We start from the raw sequence: 24,936 nt of genomic DNA, 5'->3' as shown, positions 1-24,936 counted from the left end.
ATAGGGGAATTAGTGAGGGTTTAACATTTTATTCATTATTTCTATGTATTAATTACTCTTTTGTGTTTGTTTCGCTTAAGTTGTCCTTTGGGCCTAAAGTAAAGATGGCCGCCAGCGTGAAACGACGTGATGGCCACCATTCCACGAGGTTTCGGGCAAAGTGCGCCTGCGCTACAACATGTTCCTGTGGCCTCGACATGACCCTAGTCTCGCTGTACCCAAGCAAGGTCACAGTGGGAAGCCCGCCAAGTACTGTAACAATGGACAGATACAAGGAACCGGAAAGATCATGTTTAATGACATAACCTCCTGAACTGTGTGAAACCTCACCGGACGATCCCAACCGACCAATGGGAGAAGCCCAAATTTTGTAAAATGTATCATCTTGACTTTACTTTTATTATAAAAATGACGGTAGAATAGAGAGGGAATCCTAACTTATTACTACTTCACGTGCCTGTCCTTTTGCTGACGGAGATGACGGTGACACTACGAGACTGCTGCGTTCCTGAATCTTTGACAGACTGAATTGATGCCCGTTTCTTTGACGAACTATGAACTTATAAAATCTATGGACACTGATAGATGCTTGCACGTCTCTGGTCCTTGACCATCCTTGGGACTGTAGCGTGCTGCATGAAGAACTTTCGATTTCCGACTGATTGACGACTAAATTTGATGACTTAGAGGACGACCGATAGCCAGATTAGGTAAATATGGTGTTCTGTGATTTGCGTAAAGTCTAATAAACTTACTATATGGAACTAAATTCTTGCAATAATTAGATAAACAAATATTGATTAACAAGAAAATGCGTTTTGTCATTTATTGAGGGAGGTAAAGATCAAGATATTAAATGTGTTTTTAGCTGGTCTAAATCACCTTACTAATCCAACTAAATGATCCATTGATCACGTGGGAGGAGTATCTTGATGTTTAGGATTGAGATCTGTAGGGGTAAGGATATTAGTGTATACATTTTTAAATACATTTCTCTCTATAGGTTATAAGGTATTCCTCTCATGTCAGCGCTTGGAACATTCATCTCTCCTGTAAGTGCAGGCCAGTGAGAAGTGAAGTGTGAATGTTGGTGTTATGGACCCCACCAATGATTGTAGGAGTGAATGTGTTAATGTGATATTTGGTCTGTGATGAAGGGAGGATATTTGGTACGGGGTTTTGACCTGATTCCCGTTACCCAGGTTCCGCGCTGCATCAGTTATTCTGGTAGCAGGATGATAGTTTTTATTGTTTTGGTTTGGTGATTATTGCTTGTAAATTGCTTATTGATTAGTATTGGTTTATGTATTAACACTCTATGTTGAGTCGCGTCAGGTTCTATGTTGTTTGCACGGCTTCTGGGATGTAGGAAGTCGGAAGTTTGTAACAGTTCCGTAGTAGAGCAGAGGTAAGCGCTGCTCTCGGGAAAGTCGGAATTGTTGTTGCCCTGTAGGTACACAGGGGAAACGTGTAACGATTGAAGTTGCACGACGCATTGTCTGGGTTCGATTCGGTGACATCGTCGTGTGTTGCCATTAGAAATATCTCCTGTATGAAAGAAGTGTATGGTAGCGAAGGTCACCTGTGAAATTTTCGTCCTAGGTACCAGGAGTCCAGAAGGCACTCTGATAACGCTTATCACTGGAAAGGTAATAGGTGTTCCCTAAGCTTGCTAGAAGCATAAAGTAGAGGGAAGTGCTAGTTTATTAACGAGTGTAATAATTCTGTAGTAGGACAGATTGTTCGCTGTTCTCGGGAAATACAGAATTCTGTGTGAATGAACTACATTTTTCCGTGTGAAAGTGCGTGAATGAAAAGGTATTCGGGTTAATTTTGAAACTCTGGTTTTATTTCTCAGGAGCATTGGGTCTCCAACTAGGTGTCTTAATTCTAGAGAAACAGTTAGCTAATGCTTGCTAGAAGGGTAAGGTAGAGGGATGTGCTACTTTATCAACGGAAGTAACGATTCCGTAGTAGGGCAGAGGTAAGCGCTGCTCTCGGGAAAGACGGAATTCTTGTGAGAAAGGTCATTAACTATTCTTTGGTTAGCGAAGCGGACAATGGTGGTGTTTTTATGTCGTTACTAACAGATTTGTAAATAAAAAGAACGTAAGAAAAGTTACCGATAAAATTTTGTAAAGGAGGGGTCAGCAGTAGCAGGAGCTGCGACAGTGATAACTAGCTGACGTCAGAAAAAACGCGCTGGGATTGGCTAGTCAGTGAGAAACTTAGACGCCCCTGATTAATGTGCTAGTGTATGCCGCGCTAGGAGTGGATAAGTACAGGATGATGTAGACGTTGCTGATTGGTGTGCAAGTGTGAGACGCGCTGGGATTGGAGAATTGCAGAAGTGACGTAGACGCTCCGGATTGGTGCGTTGGTGTGAGTCGCACTACGATTGGTTAAAATAACAGAACAGTCGTAAGGAAAAGACTAGCGATACACGAAAGACAAAATGATGTATTACGATCCACCTGAAAAGGAGAAAAAGTCTTGGTTTGGAAAAATCAAGAAGTGGTTTAAAAAGGACGATTGTGACTAGGGAAGGACAATTACTTCCCCCACCGAAAACCCCCGCATCCTTTATGGTTGCGAAATACGGATATCATACTTGTATTTGGTTAGATAATTGGGTGAAATATACAAAGAATGATGGAGTTTTGGCATTTCCAGAGCACGGTTCCTTTAATTTAGCGGTTTTGAGAAATTTTAGAGAGAAAATGATGAATCTAGAACCAAGTCCTAGACCAACACAGTTTGAAGCACTGACAGAATGGGGAGATTTGGATAAATGGAGAAGCAGGTGGTACCGAAAACGAGATGGTGCCTCAGATAAAACATTTGCAGCGTTCCCTGTTAGAGAAAAGGAAAGGGTAATAACAGAATGCCCCATGAGAGAAATTCCAGGAGGAGGATATGTACATGTTCCATGGACTAGACAGGATATTTTGTCCTTTACCAATGATTTCCCTGGACTACGCGAAAAGCCTGTCGAGTGGTATAGGCAAGTGGACAGATTTGTGAAACTATCTAAAGTATTATGGATTGATCTAAACAGTTTATTTGACATAATAGTACCAGCAGATTTATGGACAGGGTGTAAGTTGATGATAAATTGGCCTACACAGGAATACCCTAGGGATCCAAAGACAGGAGCCCCTGACCCCGAGGTAATGAAGAAATACAAACAGGTTATTGTCTTTCTGAAAAATAAAGTACCTCCCAAAGAAACCCATTGGGTAAAAATCGACAGGACTCATCAGGAAAGTAAAGAGTCGGTACATGCCTATTACGAAAGATTGATTCTGGCCTTTAAACAGTTCAGTGGTGATAAGAATTTAAGTGAAAAAGATTTGAGCCATTTTGTATACAGATTTGTATATGGTTTACGTCCAGAAATTAGTGAAATGATTAAGCAACATACTGTAGATTGGTAAAACAAGAAAATAGATGAAGTGTTGAGACATGCAAAATATTTTAGTGATGAGATTGAAGCCAAACAGCGTAAATTAAAAGAAAAAACTGTGTGGGCTCAAGTAAAAGTGGCAGAGAGACAGGAAGCTCTGTTAGTGGAAAAAGCGAATAATACAGGACCCAGACCAAAATTAATTCCTGGGAAAGGTAAGGGAAATTTTAATATAGAAGAAGCTAAAAAGAAATTCCCATGTCATAATTGTGGTAGAGTAGGGCATTGGAAATCCGAGTGTAAATTTCCCCCAGTACTAATAATGAAAATGCATCATTGAATCCACAGGTGCAGAATGAGGCGAGTGGTCAACCGCAGCGATAGCAGCAGGTTGTTACCCAACAGAATCAGGTGCCAAAACCGCCTTTTCCACAAAGCAAAAACTCACAGAAATACAGTAATGAGACAGGATTCTACAACAAAGAAAAGGTAACTAAGCTGCCACGGCGGTGCGTCCATTGGGGCGCAGGGGCGGAGCCCCACTTAACGCACGCGACGCGGTGTGCTTGCACTTTGCAGCAAATCCAGCAATTAAGCTCAGCTCTTACTGTGTAGCGGCTGGGAGTCGGGACATCAAGGGGGTGGGGCCTGGGGGCGAGCACTGACACTGACTCACAGCGGCTCGCAATGTATTTGCGCATGCTCGAGTTTGGCTCACGACAAGCACGAGCATGCGCATTCGCCGCACTGTCTGCCATGTACTATGTACTGAGAGGAGGGGGCCGAGAGGCCGAGGGATGCCTCATGCAGCAGCCCCTTCTTTCGGTATCCGGGCGAGCCCTATCCGTGCTCTTTAGCCAATCCAGGGCAGGTGCTGCTAATGCAGCGTCTCTGGATTGGCTGAGACAGTCTCAGACCTCACCCCGCGCGGCAGCCTACGACGAAACTGCATTGGGTGCCGCGCAACTATGGCCAATCACTGTGGCTTATGTCTGAACACAGTGACAGGGATTGGCCATGAGGTGCGCAGCGCACTCTCTGCAGTCTGTCGCGTCATCACGCACGCGGTGCCACACTGTCTGCATACACACCTCGTGGTGGCGGTGTACAGTGTGTGTCAGCTCTCCCGGAGTCGGACCCGTCGTGTGACTCGTGTCGTCGAGGACTGGTGACTGACGTGACTGCCAGTGCCATCGTGACCGTGGTGTTTGTCGAGAAAGGTAAATGATTAGATTCGATTCTGTTGAGATTCTAGGTGGTGCGGACGGGACATGCATCTACATTGCTGCTAATACACTGAATAATATATGCATCCCGTGAACTTACTACTGTGGGAGATGTAAAAAAAAAAATCGGGAGAATGGGGCCTTGAATCGGGTTACTGTGACTGTCATGTGTGGGCTTTGTAAGTGTGCTGCTGCAGGATCGGACATTTGAAACGCAAATGCACGTTTTCGTACATGCCAACATTTCAGAAGAGCAAAGTGGGAAATTTTAAAAAGAAAAGCGGGAGAATGGGGCCTTGAATCGGGTTACTGTTACTGTCATGTGTGGGCTTTGTAAGTGTGCTCCTGCAGGATCGGACATTTGAAACGCAAATGCACGTTTTCGTACATGCCAACATTTCAGAAGAGCAAAGTGGGAGATTTTAAAAAGAAAAGCGGGAGAATGGGGCCTTGAATCGGGTTACTCATGTGTGGGCTTTGGAAGTGCATGCTGCTGCAGGATCGGACATTTGAAACGCAAATGCACGTTTTCGTAAATGCCAACATTTCAGAAGAGCAAAGTGGGACTCTGTGATGCAAGTGAGTTATAGAAAATCTGACAAATAAATGGAACAAGGAATGACTGCATGAAGCCTGTTCTTGGATCCACAAAAGCATTCCTTCTCGCCGCACGTGTATCTCAGATGAAGACAGATGGCAAAGGAACACAGTATAAAAGCGGGCACGCGCCGAGCTTTCCGGTGTATTCTTTGATGCATGAATCACTGTTCGAAACAACATACTACAAAGATCCACAAACATCTAATATACACTAAACCTCTTGATACAGTTGCTATATACACTATTAAGATGTTCAAGACATTACAACAATGGTAAAAGTCTATTTTTCAAATTAAGTGTTTGCTTTCATTGTCAAATCCACTATACTATGTTGTTGGTGATGAAGACAAAACCATAGAAACGCCATGTTCTCATCGGGATATTTTTAGCAAGTCATCATTTCTACACTGTATATTCATCGAGCCTGCATTTCAAAATCATGAAATGATAGCATCAATGAAAAGGGCTTAGAAAAAGATCTAACAATTTCTGTTAGTAGCCTTTAGAAATGTGCTGGCAGAAATCTTAAGTTCTATTTTATGCCCAATAATTACTATTTGTAGCTTAAGCTAATGAGAATGAACAGTATAATTCGTACTGAATAAGCAGCTACCTATGTTATATGACATCTCTTTATTAATGTTATAACTGCGCTTTCACAATTGCTTTATTAACCTTCCTGCTTTCTCAAATTTGCTTGAAAATGCACCATTTCTCTTCTCTTTTTTCAAAATTTTCTCAGGGGGAGAACCCCCCCGAACCCTCCTTATAGGGGTTCGGGCTCGCTCGCTCCGCTCCCTCGCAACAGTGAAGTATACCAATCATTTTACGCCCCACCACTTTCAAATGTCACCAGCCGCCCCTGGCGCTAGCGCTGTTTCGCAGTACTGGCTACAACGCGATGAGAGCGATTCAGAAGAAGGTTATTGACGGTGCCGAGGGGAGGAAGAAGAGTGCGTACTTGGCGCAACTCTAGAAGTAGACCAGACAGGCCCATTTGTGGATGGGAAGATAAATAATGAAAATATTACTTTCCTAGTCGATACTGGTGCTACTCGATCAACTGTTAGGTCAGCTGATGTTAAGAATCTTCCTCTCTCGGATGAAACGATCCAAGTAGTTGGTGTATCCAACAGACAGATTAAAACTTATCTGACAGAACCAGTGAAAGTTCGCATAGGGAAATTTTCTGAAATGCACCGCTTTGTTGTGTGCGACACAAGTGCTGTGAATTTGTTAGGTAGGGGTTTGCTGTGCAAAATGAATTGCACTATTTTCTGTACCCCTGATGGTATAGCATTTGAGACCCCTGATGAAGATGTGCTGTATAAGATGACTGTGGCAAACAGGGAAACTGAGGTTACTGAAGCCTATGCTGTATTTAACCCTGATGAATTACCCAAAGAACTGAAACAGACTGTAAAGGCAGAAGTCTGGGATTTCACGGGAGAAGATGTGGGACTAATTAGAGATGTGGACCCAGTAAAAATAACAGTGAAGGAAGGAATAAGCTATCCAAATGTCCCTCAGTATAAACTGACACCTGAGATAGTTGAAGGAGTTACCCCTATAATTGAGAAAATGATAAAACAAGGCATTTTGAGAGAAATAATGAGTAGTCCATGTAATTCTCCGATTATGGGACTGGAAAGTTCAGGATAGTGCAAGATTTGAGAAAGATAAACAAAATCGTTGTGTCGTGTTGTCCCATTGTACCAAATCCATCTGTGATTTTGTATCAGATTCCCCATGATGCAGAATGGTACACTGTGATTGATTTATGCCATGCTTTCTTTTCCATTCCATTGCACCATGACAGCCAGCAAATTTTTGCGTTTCGTTTCGGCGAGCGTATTTTGGCTTGGTGCCGAATTCCACAGGGGTATACAGAAAGCCCCTCAATATTTAATCAGATATTGAAGAAATCCTTAGAAAGTTTAGAGATGCCTGAGAATTCAGTGTTAGTACAATATATCGATGACCTTCTTGTGGCGTCGAAGACTCGTGAAGCTTGTGTAATGGACACTATAGCCTTACTGAATCATCTGGCGGATGGAGCACTTAAAAAGTCACCATCAAAGTTACAATTTTGCCAAAAGGAAGTACATTATTTAGGCCATAACATTGAGAAAGGACTGAGGAAAATAACAATGGACAGAATCAGGATCATAAAAGGAATGAGAGCCCCAATGACGCAAAGAGTGGTGAGAATGTTTCTTGGAATGGTTGGATACTGTCGCCAGTGGATAAGCAATTTCTCCCTGATTGCAAAGCCCTTGGTACGCTTGACAGGAAGTGATGTGAGAGATCCCATTGATTTGAACAAAGAGGAATTGGCAGCATTTAAATGATTGAGAGATGGTTTGTGTGAAGCGCCAGCATTAGGAATGCCTGATTATGAGAAGGAGTTTGAGTTGTATTGCAGTGAGAGGAATGGATGTGCACTTTCTGTATTAATACAGAAACATGGAAAGCTGAGGAGACCAATTGCATACTTTTCATCAATGCTAGACCCGGTAGCTGTAGCCTTACCTGGGTGCTTGAAAGCAGTGGCTGCTACCTGTCGTTGTTTGGAACAGAGTGAAGGAATCGTGATGGGATATCCTGTGAAAGTGTTTGTACCTCATGATGTGGCAATCCTTTTAACAAGGAGTCGCACTCAGTACATGACACATAGTCGGCTGACTAAGTATGAGAAAGTCATATTAGGTCCAACAAATGTGAGTCTTGTGAGATGCTTGAATGTGAATCCTTCAACGTTGTTGCCTGATGCTGAGAATGTGTAAGTCAGAGATGAAGCGGATCATGATTGTTTGGATGTACTTGATTTCTGTACCAAACCACGACCTGACATAAAAGATGTACCATTACCAGAAAGTGATTTTGTGATGTTTGTAGAAGGTTCTTGCCTGAGAACAGATGATGGAATGTTGAGTGCAGCATATGCAGTATGCACGGTTGCAGCAGTAATGGAAGCATCCTACCTGAAAGGAGTAAGATCAGCCCAAGTAGCTGAACTCGTTGCTTTGACTAGAGCATGCAAGATTGGGAAAAGTGTGAGAGTGACTGTGATAACTGACAGTCAGTACGGTTCTGGTGTGGTGCATGACTTTGGCCAAATATGGCTACAGAGAGGATTTGTGACATCAAGTAGAACTCCCATTAAGAATGCTGAAGTGGTTGGAAAGTTGCTTGAGGCGATACAGCTGCCTAAGCAATTGGCTGTTGTGAAGTGTGCTGCACATAGTCAGTCTGGCGATTACATCGCCAGTGGCAACAAGTACGCCAATGATATGGTCCAATACTGTGCACAAAATCAGAATTCCATCAATCGGGCGAAGGAGAAGGAAATGACTTCTTGCACCTTAATGTTTACTAACATTGTGGGTACCTGGGAGGAAGTAAGGCAATTGCAGGAAGAAGCAGGAGATGAGGAAATGAAGCAGTGGGTAAAAGCAGGATGTGCACCGAGGGAGAGGATCATGTGTGGGTCTATCGGGATGGAAGACCAGTCATGCCTGATATCATGATGTCTGCCATGGCACGGATGTATCATGGACAGGGACACATAGAGAGGAAGCTATGATCAGGTCATTTAAGCAGACCTGGTACAATGCAAAATTTAGACTTGTAGCAGAATGTCTTTGTCAGAGATGCCTTATATGTCAGCAATACAACCCTGGAAAAAAGACAGTAGTGAGTCTAGGAACAATAGGTCGAGAAGGAGGGCCTTTTACCAGAATGCAAGTAGATTTCATTGAAATGCCTCCCTGTAACAGGTTGAGGTATGTTTTAGTTATGGTCTGTTTGTTTTCTAGATGGGTAGCAGCATTCCCAACAAGAAGAAATGATGGAATCACAGTGGCAAAATGGCTTTTGAGGGAATTTATTGCCAAATTCGGGTTCCCAGTAACAATGGAATCAGACCGAGGAAGACATTTCCATAATGAGATCATAAAATTGATTTGTGAAGCATTGGATGTATGACAAATCTACATTGTGCCTATCGCCCAGAGGCTTCTGGTGTGGTGGAACAAATGAATGGTACTATCAAAAACAGGATAGGGAAAATGTGTTTAGCCACGGGTATGAAATGGCCTGATGTCTTGCCTCTAGTACTCATGACTATTAGATCAATTCCAGACAGAACTACAGGGTTGAGCCTTGACTTGCAGTTTAAAGAAAGAAGAAAAGACATTTTTGGATATGGTTGAAGAAAGGAGATTAAAAATGCAAAGGAAAGCATCTGAGGGAAAGGTGGAAACGACAGTCTGGGATGTTGAAATGGAAAAACACTTGAAGGGAGAAGCTAGTCCAACTATGGCTTTAGATTGGCCTCAGAAAGGGAAATTGTGTATTAGACGGAATCAAACTGCATATGATAATTACTTTGTAGGTAATAGTGAGTGCCATGATACATACTGAATCATGGGTGGATGGGGATTTAAAGGAGGAAATGATCCAGTTTTTCCTGGGTTATACTTTATCTGTGGGAGCAAGGCGTATTATCGTTTGCCAGACCATTGGTATGGCACATGTTATGTAGGCCTGGTTTTCCCAAAGATTTTTCACATGGGAAGAGGAGAAGAGGGTGTACATAAGTTAGGTAGTTATTTAGCACGTAGAAAGAGAGAATCTTGGTCAGAAATTGTGGGTGATATCTTTGGAGCATTGATATCAGCAGTGGGAATATCTCTGAATGCAAACAAAATTAGAAGACAGTAGTGGATCGCTGGTCAACAAGCACCGCTGGAGGATTTTTATTGGTAAACACTGAAATGGTTGCCATGCGTGCCATGGTAATGCAAAATCGACTTGCCCTTGATATATTATTGGCAAAAGAGGGTGGAGTCTGTGGAATGCTGAAAGTTCAACATTGTTGTACTTACATTCCAGACGAAAGTAAAGATTTTAAAATTTATATTAAAAATATAACTGATCTGCATGATGAAATTGCACCACTGGAGGTTGAAGGTGTTTGGGAAAATATTGGAAAGAAAATATCTTTTAAAAATTTCTTAGTAAACCTAGGTAGTACCTTTTTAGGTAAAATCTTATTCCCATTAACATGTGTGATTTTCTTAGGATTAATATTAAGATTAGGTTGTCTCTGTCATAAAAAGAAGAATATTCAGAAAAAGTTAAAAAGAGAAAATTTAAGAAGAAAGGATAAGAAACAAGAGAGGGAATTTGAAGAAATAGAATTAGAAGAAGTAAAGGAAAATATGTATAAGACAGCCAAAAGAGAAGAAATTGGGGAGACTGAGATGTGAATAAAAGCAAGAACTCATTTCAACTCCATGAAAAGTAATACAAAATTTTAATGGTGTGGTGATAAAATCACCAAAGGGGGGATTGATGGAGCGGGTAGTACAAAATTTTGTATACCCCCCTATTCTGCATGTTTATACTAATTAGAATAATCTATTAATTACAAGATGGCTGCCGAGAGACCGTAGGGGAAAGTCGCTTACTCCCTCCTCTCTCCAAGATGCAAAGCTACTCTGACAACCTGCGTTAAGAGCTTTCATTTTTCTGTTTTGACCCTCGTAGCGAACTTTGATTGGCACTCTACATTTGCTGGATAAGCGTTGTTATGAGTTATGAGACGGTGCTCACGGATACAACTGAGTGCCCTGAAGCTAGCGACGCATTCTGCTGGACTTTGCAGTGTGTGCCAGCTGACCGTGACTATTAATTGGGTCACTTTCCCTCGGCACGGTAAAATTAGGAAAATGACTTCAAAAAGGGGGCTAAGGGATCCCGGAGAAGAGGAGAAAGACCCCCAGAATGATAGTCTTGGACATAGTGATCCCGGTGCCCCTGCAGACAATTTGAGGGCAAAGACTCGCTTGAAAACCCTGGTACAGAAGGATGGCGGGAAAAATACTAGAGTAGAGAGAAACGAGAAGATTTCCAGGAGTGTCCCAAGAAAAGAAAAAGAACTTAAGAGAACGAAGGCGTTGCCAACCAAAAGAGTCACTAAAGAGCGTTAAGCTGACACGGGGACGTTCCCAATGCGCAGCTCCACCGGTCACCTTACGGATCACCTGTGATATAGTCTAGCTGACCCTTCTCTAATAGTCCATGACTGCTCCTAGTTTTCTCCCCACCTCCCTGGTTTGATCTTTTATTCGGCAAACACCTGCTACCTTACACACAACTGCAGTAAAGATAATTATAAATGTCAAGATTGATTTCACCTGACTGAAAACATGTGCTTAATGATATTGTGATCCAATACTGATATGTAACGAAAGAACTAACAAATGCCAATAAAAATAAGTTTCAAAAAGCTGACACGGGGACAGGATTGCCGGGGGTTGAAGGAGTGAGAGATGCAGTGCTTCGTCAGCCTACCTTGAGGGAAGTTTTTTCCGCTTCAGTAACACCGGCTACTAGAGGATCCCCCCAGGATCGAGAGGAGGCATTTCTTCCACCACCACCGCTTCTCTCCGATGTTGCCGGAAAAGACGTCGGCTGCTACACAGCCTCACGCATGCGGGGTGAGAAGACGAGCGGTGAGCTATCGACCGAGCAAGAAGCTCAGCCTACGGATTACACACAAGGAGCCCAGAGAGCGAGCGTAAGGCAGATGATTCCCAGGGATGTGGCTGTTGAGAAATCAACAGCACTGGATCTGGAGCCTCAGTTGCAGCAACACGAAAATGAAATTGATTTGGACCCTGCTAGCGCTCCTACGGACATCCAGGTACAGACACAGCTACGGGGGGCAGCAAAAGTGAGAGTTTACAATTAGTACTTGCAGATATTGCTACTGACTTACCTTGCAAAACTGCAGATCCAGAGCCTGTGACTAAATTTGACACAACGTCCGCTGCTATGGGGGGACCAGGCAATAGGCAATATTTAGCTGAATCTTCAATTGAATCTGCCCAGATTACCGCTGATGGCAGGAAAAAAATAAGGGGTCATGTCATTGAAGATATTCGGGGTACTAATGACCTTACGGGGCAGGGAGTAATTATCCCAGGCTCACCAATTGATGAGTGTTTCTACTCAGTTGATGATGACGAGGAGGATCATGCGGGCAAAGACAAGGGGAAGGGCAAGGGCACTTCCCAAACAGGCTTAAATATAGACTCAGCCTCGGGATCAAGCGATAGATCCGACTTATATCTGGATTCGGATTCAGACTCAGGCTCATTGTCATCTTCTTTTCCACCGGGACATCAGACCAGAAACTCTGAGATCGAGACTTCAGAAGTAGAAGTAGAAGTAGAAAAGGCAATGAAGGGTAGAGACCCCAGAGGTCGTAGGATGAAGAGTGTAAGAAAGAGGTCGCATGCAAAAGCACAAGACCCAGCACAGATCTTAGCAAGTCCTACGCAGCGGGAAGTGGCTAAGAAGTTGGACTGGGATTACTCTGCTACATCACAGGTTTATCAAGAGGGAAACATACATCTCCAACCCCAGCAATCTCTTCAACATGATCATCTTGAGCAGTTAACTACCCAGAATTCTAACTTTGACTTGCTACTTGGGACATTAAAGCAAATGCAGAGCGAAGCAAGGGCAGAAGGTCGAAGAGCTAGACAGGCTAATAAAAAAATAGAAGGATCCCTGCGGAAGGTGAACAAACTATATGCAGATATGGCTGGTAGAGTTACAGAGGTAGAGGAAAGGACGGGGAAGCTGGAGGATACAGTTGCCAAGCTTCAGGAAGATAAACACGTACAGGAGAAAACAGTAACAGATGTTCTTTGGAAACTTGAGGAGTTTGAGAATAGGCAAAGGCGGAACAATATAAGACTTCTTGGCGTGGAGGAAGGCAAGGAAGGTCAGGATGTTCGGGCCTTTGTGGTTGACCTATTTAGAGGTGCATTTCCTGAAATTACTCAATGGAGTTGGGAAAATGAGATCCAGCGGGCCCACCGTTTTCCTCTTATCCAGAAAAGAAGAAGTACAGATGGCAACCCAAGAGCGATTCTCGTGTACGTTGGTAATTTCCTGGCAAGAGAGGAGATTATGAGTAAAGCAAAGCCAGCGACTAAGAGATCTTATAAAGATATACATTTTTTCGCTCGGCCAGACTTTTGTCACACTACCGTTGAAAGAAGATGGCGGATGAGACAATTAATAACTCCTTTCCAAAATGCAGGATGTGAAGCTTATTTGATGTTTCCTTCCCGGCTTAAAGTAGTAGCTAATGGGCAATTCAGGGTGTTCACCTCTGAGGTACTCGCTCAGGATAACCTGTTAGCACTGAAGGAGAAAAGGGGTCAAAAGAGTTAAACAACTATCTTAGATGCAATTTGATGAATATGCTGAATAATAGGATGTCTATAAGTTAGTTATAAGTTAATTAAATCTACAAGTGTGAGTACAAATTGGGTAACAAGGATGAAATAACAGGTGGTGATAGTGGTAGCACATGGGATCAAGGTAGGAAAAAGGTAGAAGATGAGAGTGGGGGGGAGGAGATGGACTTCCTGGGTTTTAGGCTACCATACATAGGTCAGGATTGACCTATTTGCCAGTAAGGGGGGGAGGGCAAGTAGGGGGGGGATTGGGGAGGGTGGGGGCGCAGAGAAGGAGGGCAGGGCACGACAAACTAAAAATTGTACAATCAAAGAAATGCAAGTATGGGACGGATTAGTATTGTTCTGTACTTTAAGAATGGAGGGAAAGTTACTTGAACAGAAACTAGAAAACAGTATTAGATGTAATGCAATGATATTTTTGAAGCAAAGTTTCTTTAACTTCTGTCTCGTCTCTGGAAAATCAATCCTATTTGACCTACAATGGTTATCAGAGTAGCAACGTGGAACGTTAGTGGTCTGAACGATCGCCAGAAAAGACAAAGGATTGCCGTGTTATTAAAACAAATGAATGTGGACTTTATACTCATACAAGAAACTCATATTATGGCCTCACAGGCATATCTTTTGGATCAATTAGGCTTTCAAGTTTTAGCATATTCAAAACAAGGCTCTAAACACAGAGGGGTTGCAATATTATCAAAAAACAGAAACGTGAACATTAGGAAAAAGCTAGAAGATCCATGGGGTAGGTGGGCACTAATTGAATGTCTTATTGAGGGAGAGTGGTGTACCCTTGGGGTAATTTATGGGTCAACAGAGGATGATCCAGAGAGTTTCGAATTTTTAGATGCAGAACTATCCTCCTGGGCACCTCAGATTATACTAGGAGGGGATTTTAATATAAATGGTGCAGATGGGTTAGGTGTAGAGACAGGGTCATTCGGGAGGTATCAGGGAAGAAAGAAAAGAGTACATCGAGCACTAGGAGAGCTTGCAAAGAACAATATGTTGTCAGATGTTTGGGGGAAGCTAAAAAATGAGGATAGTGGATTTACGTATTATTCTGCCCCTCATCAGATCTGCGTAAGATTAGATTACTTCCTTACGTCTAACTCAATGATCTCCTATGTAAAGATAGAAAGACTTCCCCGTATACTTAGTGATCATAACCCTTTGATCCTGAGCTTGAATATGCCCTCACGACCTAGGAAAGTTAGAATATGGACATTTGAGCGTGGGCTTCTTCAGGATCAAAAATATATTCAGTATATGACTCGATGGATCAAGGAGTTCTTTGAAAATAATAGAGGTAGTGCAGAGACAGGAATAGTATGGGATGCTTTTAAGGCGGGGATACGTGGGGAGACCTTAAGCTTTAATATCTTTAAACGTAAACAGGAGCAATCTAGAGCTAGAGAAGTAACTGGGGCAGTCTTGGATGCAGAGGAAGAGCTGCAACACTGTGTTTTAGCAGGGGCTTCCTTAGATCAAGTGCTTCTAAAATTAACAAAGGCAAAAATGGATGCAGAAGAGGTTATTGCGAATGAAGCGGCTAAGATATATTTGATCAACAGAGAAAGGTGTTATGAATTTAGTGAAGCAGTTGGGAGAACACTAGCTATCTGCACAAGACAAAGAACTGCTTTAGGCGAGATAAGAGAAATCACAGACTCTGAAGGTAATCTGCGTACAAACCCAGATGAAATAAGTGAGGTATTTAGGAAATTCTATACCTCGCTATATGATGAGCAAAATGGTCAGGATTTGGATGAGATAGGGATATACTTGGATGATATCCCATTGGTGCGACTGACAGAGGAAGATTCAGAGGGGTTGGAAAAACTAGTGGACCTACAAGAGATTAAAAATGCTATAGCGAATCTCCCTGCGGGTAAAGCGTCAGGCCCTGACCAAATACCAATTGAATTTTATAAAGTATTCTGGGATGCTCTCGCTCAAGATCTGGCGGCAACGATACAGAAAGCACAATCTGGGCTTTCCATACCAGCGTCATGGGGTGGCGCTGAAATAGTGGTAATTTTGAAAAAAGGAAAATCTCCCACTATCCCGGCATCATATAGGCCAATTACGCTTATGAATTCTGACGCTAAAATCTTCTCTAAAATATTAGCAACAAGATTTGCTCAAATGATAGGTTCCCTCGTGAGTAGTAACCAGCATGGGTTTATCCCGGGCAGGGGTACGACCCACCATACCCGCAAGGTTATTACTTTGTTTGACGCCATGGAGGTCTCAGGAGACCCGATGGCTGTAATGTTACTAGACGCAGAAAAAGCATTCGATCGGGTCTCCTGGAACTATTTGTGGCATATCCTGAAAAGAGCAGGCATAAAAGATGGATATATTAAGGCAATCCAAGCATTATATAGAGCTCCAAGTGCTGTAATCCGGATCAATTCAGCCTTAACTAAACCCTTCCAAATTAAAGAGAGGTACCAGACAGGGCTGCCCTTGCTCCCCGCTCTTATTTGCGATGTATATCGACCCTTTGATCCGAAGATTGGAAAGTTGTGATAGGATTTCCCCAGTGTATACGCGCATAGGATATTCTACGGTCCTCGCATACGCTGATGACGTGTCAGTGATTACATCTAATCCCACAGAAGCTATAGGACAGGTTGAAATTGAGGCCACTAGATTTGGACTGCTATCAGGTTACAAATTGAACTCCAACAAGACACAGATAATTAAGAATAAATATGTAAACTGCTCTGATCACCGAGTGGTGCAGGATGGGGCGTACTTGGGGGTAATTATCTCTTCCAACTTAGATACTTTGGTAGAGAAAAATACGACACCGGTATTTGTTAAAGCGAGAAAGGATTTAGATAGGCTTGAGAATCTCCATCTTTCAATTGTGGGGCGTACCAACATCATAAAGATGTTGATTCTACCGAAGTTTCTATATCTTTTTAGAGCAATACCATTATTATTCGGATCAAGATGGTTTAAGGAATGCGAAAATATGATTAATAGATTTATCTAGGCAAAGGGAAAGACAAGGAGAGCTCTTAGGTATATGGCATTGCCTCGTGATAGGGGTGGATGGTCGCTCCCGGATCTAAAACTATATTATTGGGCAGCTGCCTTACAGAATATGGTGGGCTTGATAGGAGGGGCAGAGATTGAAGGACAGGACGAGTTTGGTATGCTGGCAATCCATGGCTTAGTTATGGGGGCAGAAGCTGAGAATCTATTTTTGAAACATACTGATTTTTGTTACTTTAAAAGGACGCAATTCAAGACGGTTTTAGCGGCTCATAACATATGGAAAGCATTTTCAAAAAGTTTTGGTTTGGGGAAATATAATGCCTACACCAGAATGAGTGCGAACCCTATTTTACCAGTAGATATTTTTACAGTTTGGGTTTTTGGAGAATGGGGAAGAAAAGGGATAAGGATGTTGGGAGACATTAGGACTACACGTGGGGTATTGCAATTCTCGGAGTTACAGGCAAACTATGGTATAGAGACAAGACATTTCTTTAAGTTTTTACAAATAAGAAGCTATATTGAAACAAAGCGGGGGGCCCGACTGGGTTTGGTAGGATTCCAATCATGGATTTAGTACAAGCAGGATCAGATTGTACTATTAGGAGGTTCTATTCGGAATTGAAAAAAGCTAAACAGGATGACAAGGCTAGAATGGCGCAGAAATGGGCGACAAAGCTAGATATAGTAGAAGAGTGCTTTCTTGTATCATTAGAGCTGGGACAGAGTATTTTATGCTCTGCATCCCTACAGGCACAGCATTATAAAACTATTTACCATCTCTACTATACTCCTGCGAGAATCGCACAGTGGGGAGGGATCTCGGGGATTAGATGTCCCAGGTGTCGAAGTTCAGAGGCTGATTTGACACACATGCTTGCAACATGTATCCATTTGCAACCAACTCAAAAGAATATTGAGGAATTTCTCTCCAGAGTGCTGGCTGTTGAAATAACGCTGTCTCCATCGATAATTCTTCTTGGTGTTAATCACAATGATATTTATATGAAGGGGGGACACCTTATATTTGTTGCAATGGCAGTATTAAGACTATGCATAACCTCCGCTTGGCTAGATCCTATACCGCCATCGTACCATCAGTGGCTTGCTCGACTATTGGCAATATACAATTTAGAGAATGCAATATATGCTAGAAAGGGGAAAAGAGGGAGCAAATTAGGGAGAAAAATTTGGGATCCAATTAAGCAATGGAAAGAGGAATCTAATTGTCTCCCTACTGAAGCTTTGCAGTAATAAGAGTATCTTATAAGACCTGTCTTTATTCTGTATAGAAAGGGTATCTATCTGGTTGTTGTTTTGTATACTATTTCATTTCAAAAGTGTCGTGCCTTGTAAATATTTATATATGCATATCAGAAACTCAATAAAAATATATTTAAAAAAACAAAAAATCTTCCTATTCGGGTTCAAGTAATGAACTTTTTGACTTGTGTTAATTTTTCGATAAGGTATAATGCCCCCTACTTGTTTTTCAAACCAACTTTTTCAATAAAAACTCTCTTACCGGGAGTTTGCTGGAAAAAAAAAAAGAATAATCTATTAATTATAATATTATTAATGTGTTTGCATGAAGTTTAATCGACATTACTAATGTATGAAATACACTTGGGATTTGCATTTTTCATGGCTAAATAATTTGTAATTAACATATGTACGCATACTAACACTAGAAAATAGACTATCGCATGATATATGTTGCTTTTGTGACGTTTTTGTAATGTCGCACCAGATGACATCAATGGGTGAATATGAACGATTTAAATGTCGCTATATGCTAGATAATTACAAGCACATAGGGGAATTAGTGAGGGTTTAACATTGTATTCATTATTTCTATGTATTAATTACTCTTTTGTGTTTGTTTCGCTTAAGTTGTCCTTTGGGCCTAAAGTAAAGATGGCTGCCAGCGTGACACGACGTGATGGCCACCATTCCACGAGGTTTCAGGTGAAGTGTGCCTGCGCTACAACATGTTCCTGTGGCCTTGACATGACCCTAGTCTCGCTGTACCCAAGCAAGGTCACAGTGGGAAGCCCGCCAAGTACTCTAACAATGGACAGACACAAGGAACCAGAAAGATCATGTTTAATGACATAACCTCCTGAACTGTGTGAAACCTCACCGGACGATCCCAACCGACCAATGGGAGAAGCCCAAATTTTGTAAAATGTATCATCTTGACTTTACTTTTATTATAAAAATGACAGTAGAATAGAGAGGGAATCCTAACTTACTACTACTTCACGTGCCTTTCCTTTTGCTGACGGAGACGACGGTGACGCTACGGGACTGCTGCGTTCCTGAATCTTTGACAGACTGAATTGCTGCCCGTTTCTTTGACGAACTATGAACTTATAAAATCTATGGACACTGATAGATGCTTGCACGTCTCTGGTCCTTGACCATCCTTGGGACTGTAGCGTGCTGCATGAAGAACTTTCGATTTCCGATTGATTGACGACTAAATTTGATGACTTAGAGGCCGACCAATAGCCAGATTAGGTAAATATGGTGTTCTGTGATTTGCGTAAAGCCTAATAAACTTACTAGATGGAACTAAATTCTTGCAATAATTAGATAAACAAATATTGATTAACAAGAAAATGCGTTTTGTCATTTATTGAGGGAGGTAAAGATCAAGATATTAAATGTGTTTTTAGCTGGTCTAAATCACCTTACTAATCCAACTAAATGATCCATTGATCACGTGGGAGGAGTGTCTTGATGTTTAGGATTGAGATCTCTAGGGGTAAGGATATTAGTGTATAAATGTGTAAATAAATTTCTCTCTATAGGTTATAAGGTATTCCTCTCATGTCAGCGCTTGGAACATTCATCTCTCCTGTAAGTGCAGGCCAGTGAGAAGTGAAGTGTGAATGTTGGTGTTATGGGCCCCACCAATGATTGTAGGAGTGAATGTGTTAATGTGATATTTGGTCTGTGACGAAGGGAGGATATTTGGTACGGGGTTTTGACCTGATTCCCATTACCCAGGTTCCGCGCTGCATCAGCTCCTTTGAATCACTGACCACAGGTATAAATTACATTGTAGTTTAAACTCTCAATTAATTACATTTTGGGGTAGGTAGCTCCAATTCATTTAATTATTATTTTCGTTTATTTAGATCACACCCAGCCACAGCCCTGATGAGAATCCCATAAATTGTGGGGGTTTGAAATGCGTTGGCACTTTTATTAGTGGGATACCTTTATCGGATTTGAAGCCTATCATAGGGAATGATATCTTGTGTAAATAAGGTTGTCCCTTGATATGTTAAAAATGTGTTCCCTCTGGTAGCAACCTGGTAACTTGGACTTGAATGTGATTAACAAATTACTACTCAGGTTGCGTTTTCTTCTTTTCTGAAACCATGACTGGTTTTGAGGTTTATGTATTGTTATGTGCATTGTAATGTGTTTGTCAATTGTAAAGTTTATGTTAACTGTCTAAATGTTCATGTTTCCCTTGTTCTGAACACAGATATGAATAACTATGCTCTTTGATATAATGTGAATAATTGAGTAAATTAATTCTCCAGACCATAGGATTGTTTCATGGTTTGTTATTTAAAAAATGTATAATATAAATGTGATGACTAGATTTTCTTGTTGCTGCTCATATCTTAAATAGAGCATGACTCGAAGAGATAGCGCAAGCGATGCCTAGGCGAGACCTAAAAACACACAGGTACTTAACTCAGCTGCACCAGAAGCAAAGAAAGTGGAGGGAACATGGTTTCTCTTACATTTAAGTGGACAAGGACTACCTGATTGGTTGTTGCATTACTGACAAAATGAACAAGCATTTGCAATGCAATAGGTCTTGCATTAGTGAAAGTTTGAGCTATTGGCATTGCAAATGATAATGCAAGTAATAAAAGAAAATCCACAAAGAAAGGAAAGGGTGCAGTACCATGCCTAGAGGTGGGCGAGCCAACAAATTAACAGGACGAACTGAGCCAGAGCTGAGTCAACGGCCTAGTTTAGCTTTTAGAGACTGTTCATGAGCAGAGCCTTGGAATTGTTTGCCAAGTAAATCATACAACAAACATCACGTAAAACATGATAAAGTCTCTTCATAATTCTTTAACATGTGGAAGCTTTCACAAGAATGTCACATTATCTCACTGCACTGAGAAGAACTTATTAAAAGTGATAGTTTTTAAACATGAACTTAGAACTACTGTAGCCCCCGCACTGTGGTGACAGTGCCATTAGTGAACTAAGAGGCAAGACAGTTGTCTTGTGAACCCCGTTATGTGGCCCAGATTGTCATGGAAAGTAACATTAAAGTCAGTGGCACTGGAATTATGAGATTGTGCGGCCAAAGTGCTTTTTGCATAATTATGGATTTGTTGCATATTCCACGTATTCCATCATCTGCTGCATAATTGCATGATGTGTTGCCATACAGTGGAAGGCCCTTTGCAAAGGTAGCCCTCATATATTAAGAGTATCTGATCTGGATAAATAAAAACTCAAGATTTAAAACATAACATAGTGGTTGGGGTTGTTTTTACTGATAAGTATTTTACATTATCCTAAGGAACCCTATTTGGCAACGTTAGAATAATGAAAGATTGGTGAAAATAAACTGCAAATAACACAAGCATTGGTAAATGCATTAGGTTTCGCCTAAGTTATTAATAATAAGTACTAAAGCAATGCTATAACGTGCAATACAAAGTCATGATATTACAATTGCAGTGTATACAAAGTCTCTGTATTGTAGCTGGACATTAACATCTATACCTAGCATTACACATTGCCTTGTAAGCTGTATACCGCATGCCAACATTCTAGACAAGATTCTCACAGATTCCTATTGCTATAGAGTTTTTAAGTGCGAGTATGCACATAGGCATTGCGCATTCTTCCAAAAGCTCACACTGGCCTTGAAACGCCTTGAAATGGACTCCAGGGGCACGTTCTGTGGCTTATTGATCAACTGTTGATGGTGGATAAGCAAGGAAGACAAAACTATTTAAACGTGACAATGAGTTTGCCCTCTGAAGCCTCTTTACCTCTGGGAGGAGGTGGTTCGCTGAACACCACTGTATATTAACTTTGGAATCCGAGTCTGCAGTCGCAGCAGCGTTTTTAGTCCTTTAATGATCGCCTCCTGGTAGTTTGCACTTTCTTAGTTCTCCAGTTGTTCATATATTTGATAAAGAAACAAATATAGCCTGCTCACTGGCTTGGCAAAAGCACAGCAGCTTGAGACAGACTCTTGAGTAAATGCCTTATTGCTAGTTTGTTACGTTTGTAATTTCCCAAAGAGACTGGTTTGATGTATTGTCCACTGTCTGCAGAGGTAATCATGCCGACATATTCTGAATATTATAGAAGTCAGTGGTGAATGAAAAGAACCATTCATTTTATATCACGTGACCACAGTGCTTATAGATGTATTTTGTTAGAAACTAATCCTTGGGAAGCTAATTTAACTGAAGAACTAAAGAGATGTGTGTGTACGACAGTGAGTGATGTGTCTGTGTCAGTAGTAGTTTATTCTTCGCAAACTCCAGACCATCCAGAACGCCGCAGCCAGACTGTTTCTAGATATCCCCGTCGCAGCCACGTCATCCAACACCTCTGAGATCTCCACTGGCTCCCAATCGAAAGAATAACCTTCAAGCTCCTCACTCACGCTTACAAGGCCCTCCATAATATCGGACCAGCATACCTAAACAACTGCTTCTCCTTCCACGCACCCAAGAGACACCTCTGATCAGCTGATCTCTCTCTGGCCACCATCCCACGCATCTACAAGACCAGAAATGGGAGGAAAGTCCTTCCCCTACCTCGCAGCCAAGGCCTGGAACGACCTCCCCCTCCACATCTGGGAAATCCCTACACTGCTCCAGTTCAGGAAGGACCTCAAGGCCTGGCTCTCTGGATGACCCCAGCACTCAAAGTAGCCACCCTCAGCGTCTTGAGACCCTTGCGGTGAGTAGCTGCAGTTTACCAACCCCGATTTATTGACTGATTCATGTTGGATTAATTAAAGTCATTGCATATGGGGCGGCCGGGTTTGACGGTTACCCATGCATACAAAATGGCGCCAATTGTAATTGCATTAATATAGCACTTACTACCCCTGAATAGGCGTCAAAGTGCTTTTTCGGCAAGTAGCACGCTACTCCGCAACCCAAAAATGATCAGTGGGGAGTTAGTATAGGGAAATAGGAAATTAATTTGAACGGTCGGACATGTGAGTTTTTTATTTTTATTGAAAAAGGATAGTTGAGGGGTAGAAGAGTGAACGGTTTGCATTTATATCCCGCTTGTTACCCCTGATGAGGTGTTGAAGCACTTATTGGCGGGTAGCACATTACTCTGGAACCCAAACACGATTAGTGGGGAATCAGTATAGGAAAATATTAAATGAATCTGAGCAATGGATATGTTAGTCTGTTATTTAGATTGAAAAGGAATAGTGGAGGGATAGAAGAGGGAAAGGAAAGGTCTAGAACATATTTTTTTCCTTCTTTTCTTTGGAGTTCATAGCAGTACGAGGAGTTTTGGGATGAGTAATGGGGAGGTGGAGGTCGGAGAGTCAGAGGGAAGGGTTTAGAAAGGCATGTTTGGAAGATCTGGATAGTAAAAGAGGTATGAGATAATGCAAGGAGGGTAGAGTCTATAAAAGGGTTATTGTGGGGATCATAGTAGTAGAATGAGGTTTGAGATGAGTCAGAGAGTTGCGGTAGAGGATATATTGAGAGCGGTATAGGATAAGAAATAGGGTAGTGAATTAGAGACTCGTAGAATAGTGCAAAGTGTTAATCTTAATCATACCCTCATAAGATAATATAGCAAACCATCAATGGAATATATGTATATATATATTTTGTAAAGCATCTCACCCCTCAAACAATGTTTGAGATTACTTTTTTTAAATGATAGAATAAAAAAAAAAAGACCATAAAATATTAGCGAGGTTGTGCTGTAAAAAGACATCCGAAGCACTACAGGGATAGGACGGAAAGTGCAAAGTGCAGGCTGGTTGGACCCTGTGCGACTGTGGGGCTCGAGATGCTTAACAGGGAAGTATGTCAGGATATGCATCTCAACTGAGCTAGGATCTTGATGCTGCTAAGGGCCTGTAAAGAGGGTTCAAAATGGTGGGAAATGGTGGATAGTCTGGTGCAGTCATGTTATAGTGTCCTAGTGCGCAGAGGCTGAGGGGAATTTGTATGTGGGACTTTCAGTTAGGGTGTCCGTTCTCAGGGACAGTTAATCAGGACTTTGGTATTCATCACCTAGGGTGTCACTGTTCCTGTGCTTTTTCTCCTTGCTGTCCTAGGCTGTGGGCATCCTGGTCCTCCTGTAGACTTGGTTGGTGACTTGGCTCTGTCACAGGCCAGCAGAGAAGGTTGGGGGTTGTAGATAGATCGAGCAGAGCTGTTTTGGGACCTCGTGACGCGATCGCTGGATGTAAGTCACATATGGTTCTGATTGTAAGGATGTCCTTCCTCTGGGTCAGTTAGTCAGGACTTGGATAGTCTTCCCCAAGGGTGTCGCTGTTCCTGTTCATTTCCTACTCGCTGGACTGGGCTGTGTACAGTGCGGCTCGAATGATGTTGGTGAGTTTCCCTAGCCTTGCGAGAGTTTGTGCAGTGTTGTTGGTAAAGCACAAGTCAGATGCTTCCCTGAAACGTCCGAGGTCGTTGCCTCCGCAAAGAGGAATTAGAAGGAAGGGTGGATCAATGGCGAAGTGAGGACAGCAAAACAGCAAATGTTACCAGGACTCAAAGTGGTGATCGCATAATCTGCAAGATATTTGCACGTCTCTGCGTCCCCAAAGCTTGTTAAAATCAGAGATTGGGAGAGCTAGCAGCCTCATGTATGTCATTTTGAGGACGTAAGGGATATTTAAAGTATGGTTGAGCTTGTCCCTTGATGTGGGAAGTGTCCAGGGCTGTAAAGAGCGGCTTGTGTTGAAGCCTTTCAATGCCAATTACATATGGGGCATGGACAGTTTGCGTGTTTACTGTCGTTTTCCACATCAACAGGGGAGTGTTTGGGTTTGGCAGATTTATTGTCTCGATCTTCATTGTGCTGATTGCTTGGTCCAGCTGTGAGTGCCATGGGGTATGCTCATCTGCAAATATAGCTCGGAGTTGAGCTTTCAGGGATAGGGCTCTGGCATACAAGGTGCGGATGTATTATTTCATTAAGTCTCCTAAGCAGTAGAGGTCGGGGCTAGCCAGACCCAGCTCCAGGCTCAACCCTTGCGTGCTCAGAATAGGCAAATGTTTTTTTATGCCTTTATTTGGTAGTTCATCAGACATTGGGAAAGCTAAGTGTCCGTAAGACAGAGCCGATACAAGCTTGGCTTGTAGAACGTTTAGTATTGGCTCGGCTGTTGAACTGTGTAATTGGC

Source organism: Triturus cristatus, chromosome 9 (assembly GCF_964204655.1).
Source record: "Triturus cristatus chromosome 9, aTriCri1.1, whole genome shotgun sequence".
NCBI lineage: Eukaryota > Metazoa > Chordata > Amphibia > Caudata > Salamandridae > Triturus > Triturus cristatus.
The sequence above is the reverse complement of the archived record's forward strand: the minus strand, read 5'-3'. Positions refer to the sequence as shown.